This window comes from Heterodontus francisci, unplaced genomic scaffold, assembly GCF_036365525.1.
Source record: "Heterodontus francisci isolate sHetFra1 unplaced genomic scaffold, sHetFra1.hap1 HAP1_SCAFFOLD_1870, whole genome shotgun sequence".
Taxonomy (NCBI): domain Eukaryota; kingdom Metazoa; phylum Chordata; class Chondrichthyes; order Heterodontiformes; family Heterodontidae; genus Heterodontus; species Heterodontus francisci.
In genome coordinates, this window is record NW_027141064.1 from 22501 (window position 1) to 27500 (window position 5000).

The following is a 5000-nucleotide window of genomic DNA, read 5'->3' on the forward strand; positions in this document are numbered from 1 at the left end:
TTTGCTACTGCGGGGCCAAAGCAAAAGGGAAAGCATAAGGGCGCAGGCTGCCCTCTGCGGGACAGGTCCGGCCCTGACGCCGGTTTACGATTTCTCCGGTAAAGCACCTGTCGGGTGGCGACCGGAGGGTCTTTGCAGGGCCTGGATCTCCGAGCCCGTGGGACAGGCGGGAAAGGGTGGCGGCAGCCGGTTGAAGTCCCGACCCTGGGCAGCCTCCCGGTCTTACCTCCATAACTTCGGCGAGGAGGGTCCGATCCCCGCGCGGTCGACGGCAGGCGGTAGGGCTCGGAGGGGCGCGGCCTGGTCCGCGAGTGCCCCGGCGCCGCCCCTCTGCCCGTCCGAGGGACAGTAGGAAATGGCCATACCGCTTTCCGGCCGATTGCCGCCGGACGTCCGGCCGCATTCGCTCGGTCTGCGCGGCCGGCGGTAGCCGGGGGCGAGGGGCATCGGGCGGTGGCGGAACCAGGCCGGCCCGACCGCTGGGGGCCGCCCGGGCGACGTTTGAATCTGTCGGGTCGGACCGCCGAATCCCGCGGGATTTCGGGATCGAATCTGCGGGTGGAATCGGCACCTCGTCCCGCTGTCCGGTTCCCCCCGGTCGACTGCAACGGGTTTCCGAGGCCCGTCGGTCAGGCGCGGTTCGCTCCGCAATCCGCCGGCCGATCGGCACCGGGCGGGGCTCTACGGAAAGAGGGGACCCTCCCGCGTCGAGTGCCGGCGCACCGACCCCGCAGGCTGACCGGGAAGGTGAAGACTCACCCCGCTGAATGCCCGGCCCCGGCTACCCTCCGGCTCCGGGGCCATAACTTCGGGGAGGGAGGTCCGATCCCCGCGCGGTCGACGGCAGGCGGTAGGGCTCGGAGGGGCGCGGCCTGGTCCGCGAGTGCCCCGGCGCCGCCCCTCTGCCCGTCCGAGGGACAGTAGGAAATGGCCATACCGCTTTCCGGCCGATTGCCGCCGGACGTCCGGCCGCATTCGCTCGGTCTGCGCGGCCGGCGGTAGCCGGGGGCGAGGGGCATCGGGCGGTGGCGGAACCAGGCCGGCCCGACCGCTGGGGGCCGCCCGGGCGACGTTTGAATCTGTCGGGTCGGACCGCCGAATCCCGCGGGATTTCGGGATCGAATCTGCGGGTGGAATCGGCACCTCGTCCCGCTGTCCGGTTCCCCCCCGTCGACTGCAACGGGTTTCCGAGGCCCGTCGGTCAGGCGCGGTTCGCTCCGCAATCCGCCGGCCGATCGGCACCGGGCGGGGCTCTACGGAAAGAGGGGACCCTCCGGCGTCGAGTGCCGGCGCACCGACCCCGCAGGCTGACCGGGAAGGTTAAGACTCACCCCGCTGAATGCCCGGCCCCGGGCACCCTCCGGCGCCGGGGCCATAACTTCGGGGAGGGAGGTCCGAGCTCCGCGCGGTCGACGGCAGGTGAAAGGGGCCGGTGCGCCGCGGAAGGCGACAGCAGTCCCGTCAGGCTGCACCTCTGCTCGGGCGAACGGCGTCAGGAAAAGGGGAGAGCACTTCCCCACCGATAGCTCCGGAACGCCCGGACCCATTGGCCCGCGGCACCGGTGGCTGCTAGAGGGCCTCCGGCGCCGTCAGCCGGGGTACGTCCCAGGCCGGCCGGACGGCGGGCAGCCGGAGGCAACGGCCTGGAACGGAGCCAGACTTGAGTCGTTCCGTGTGCCGTGGGCAAAAAGGCAGGGCTGCGGGTCAGCGCAGTTTGGCAAACCTAGCCGCAAGTGCGGGAAGGGCGGAGGAGCACACGGACGCCGCCTTCCCAAACTGAGCCCAAAGTGCCCAGGCATGCCCCCTTGATCTCGCCTAATCAGTGAGCCCAAAATAATTTCAGAGTGTGGAAACCTGATCCAAAAAGGTCGAAAAGAACGGCCAGAGATCAAGTCCGAAAGGGGAAATCAGTAACAAGCAAGCAGAGTAATCATTAACCAAAAAGCGCAAAATTATGTTAAAAGTGTGAAATCATTAACCAAAAAGTCGAAAATAATGTCCAGAGACCAAGTCCGAAAGTACAAATAATTAACCAGTAAGCAGAGTCATCATTAACCAAAAATCGCAAAAGTAAGTAAAAAGTGTGAAATCATTAACCAAAAATCGCAAAAGTAAGTAAAAAGTGTGAAATCATTAACCAAAAACTCGAAAATAATGTCCAGAGACTAAGTCCGAAAGGGCAAATGGTTAACCAGTAAGCAGAGTAATCATTAACCAAAAATCGCAAAAGTAAGTAAGAAGTGTGAAATCATTAACCAAAAATCGCAAAAGTAAGTAAAAAGTGTGAAATCATTAACCAAAAACTCGAAAATAATGTCCAGAGACCAAGTCCGAAAGGGCAAATGGTTAACCAGTAAGCAGAGTAATCATTAACCAAAAAGGGCAAAAGTAAGTAAAAAGTATGAAATCATTAACCAAAAAGCACAAAATTAAGTTAAAAGTGTGAAATCATTAACCAAAAAGTCGAAAATAATCTCCAGAGACTAAGTGCGAAAGGGCAAATGGTTAACCAGTAAGCAGAGTCATCATTAACCAAAAATCGCAAAAGTAAGTAAAAAGTGTGAAATCATTAACCAAAAACCCGAAAATAATGTCCAGAGACTAAGTCCAAAAGGGCAAATGGTTAACCAGTAAGCAGAGTAATCATTAACCAAAAATCGCAAAAGTAAGTAAAAAGTGTGAAATCATTAACCAAAAACTCGAAAATAATCTCCAGAGACTAAGTCCGAAAGGGCAAATGGTTAACCAGTAAGCAGAGTAATCATTAACCAAAAGGCGCAAAAGTAAGTAAAAAGTATGAAATCATTAACCAAAAAGCGCAAAAATATGTTAAAAGTGTGAAATCATTAACCAAAAAGTCGAAAATAATGTGCAGAGACTAAGTCCGAAAGGGCAAATGGTTAACCAGTAAGCAGAGTAATCATTAACCAAAAAGCGCAAAAATATGTTAAAAGTGTGAAATCATTAACCAAAAACTCGAAAATAATGTGCAGAGACTAAGTCCGAAAGGGCAAATGGTTAACCAGTAAGCAGAGTAATCATTAACCAAAAATCGCAAAAGTAAGTAAAAAGTGTGAAATCATTAACCAAAAACTCGAAAATAATCTCCAGAGACTAAGTCCGAAAGGGCAAATGGTTAACCAGTAAGCAGAGTAATCATTAACCAAAAGGCGCAAAAGTAAGTAAAAAGTATGAAATCATTAACCAAAAAGCGCAAAAATATGTTAAAAGTGTGAAATCATTAACCAAAAAGTCGAAAATAATGTGCAGAGACTAAGTCCGAAAGGGCAAATGGTTAACCAGTAAGCAGAGTAATCATTAACCAAAAAGCGCAAAAATATGTTAAAAGTGTGAAATCATTAACCAAAAACTCGAAAATAATGTGCAGAGACTAAGTCCGAAAGGGCAAATGGTTAACCAGTAAGCAGAGTAATCATTAACCAAAAAGCTTAAAAATATGTTAAAGTGTGAAATCATTAACCAAAAACTCGAAAATAATCTCCAGAGACTAAGTCCGAAAGGGCAAATGGTTAACCAGTAAGCAGAGTAATCATTAACCAAAAAGGGCAAAAGTAAGTAAAAAGTATGAAATCATTAACCAAAAAGCACAAAATTAAGTTAAAAGTGTGAAATCATTAACCAAAAACTCGAAAATAATGTGCAGAGACTAAGTCCGAAAGGGCAAATGGTTAACCAGTAAGCAGAGTAATCATTAACCAAAAAGCGCAAAATTATGTTAAAAGTGTGAAATCATTAACCAAAAACTCGAAAATAATGTCCAGAGACCAAGTCCGAAAGTACAAATAATTAACCAGTAAGCAGAGTCATCATTAACCAAAAATCGCAAAAGTAAGTAAAAAGTGTGAAATCATTAACCAAAAATCGCAAAAGTAAGTAAAAAGTGTGAAATCATTAACCAAAAACTCGAAAATAATGTCCAGAGACTAAGTCCGAAAGGGCAAATGGTTAACCAGTAAGCAGAGTAATCATTAACCAAAATGCGCAAAAGTAAGTAAAAAGTGTGAAATCATTAACCAAAAATCGCAAAAGTAAGTAAAAAGTGTGAAATCATTAACCAAAAACTCGAAAATAATCTCCAGAGACTAAGTCCGAAAGGGCAAATAATTAACCAGTAAGCAGAGTAATCATTAACCAAAAAGCGCAAAAATATGTTAAAAGTGTGAAATCATTAACCAAAAACTCGAAAATAATGTCCAGAGACTAAGTCCGAAAGGGCAAATAATTAACCAGTAAGCAGAGTAATCATTAACCAAAAAGCGCAAAAGTAAGTAAAAAGTGTGAAATCATTAACCAAAAAGTCGAAAATAATGCCCAGAGACTAAGTCCGAAAGGGCAAATGGTTAACCAGAAAATCCGTCGAATAATGTCCAGAGACTAAGTCCGAAAGGGCAAATGGTTAACCAGTGGAAGGGCGATCAAGCGGAAAAATTTGCCCCGGTTACCCGGGATGGAGTTCCAGAGGTCCGGCCAGAGTTGTCAAATTCGTCCCGCTGATCGGACGCTTGTCATTCGGGTGGCTGGGGGTTGGCGGGGTATCTGCACAGTAGTAGGAGGTGGCAAGTCGGGACTTGGACGTTTATTCCAAGAGTCCACCCGAGCCTCCAGGTCTGCAGAGACCGACCCTAGCTGCCGCCCAACCGACTTTTAAGCCTTTTTCGGATGGGGATTTTTTCCCATTTTCGTCCATTTTTCGGGTTTTCTGTCGGGCTTAATAGGCGGCAGCCTGACCCCCGGCCGAGGCGGGGGGCGCACTCTCCCTTGCGTAAGGGTCCGGATTTGCCCCGGAAAGTGCCCCCGACGGCCTCCCGACCCGGGTGCCTGCAGGGCGGGGGAAAGGGTAGTCCCAGCCGCAGGAAATCATTAACCAAAAGACTTAGCCGTCGGGGCAGAGGCTAAGACCCGGGCTGGTGAAATCATTAACCAAAAGGAATGCACCCTTTTCCGAAAGTGCAGGCCGAAATAAGGCGAGCCTTGGGCCG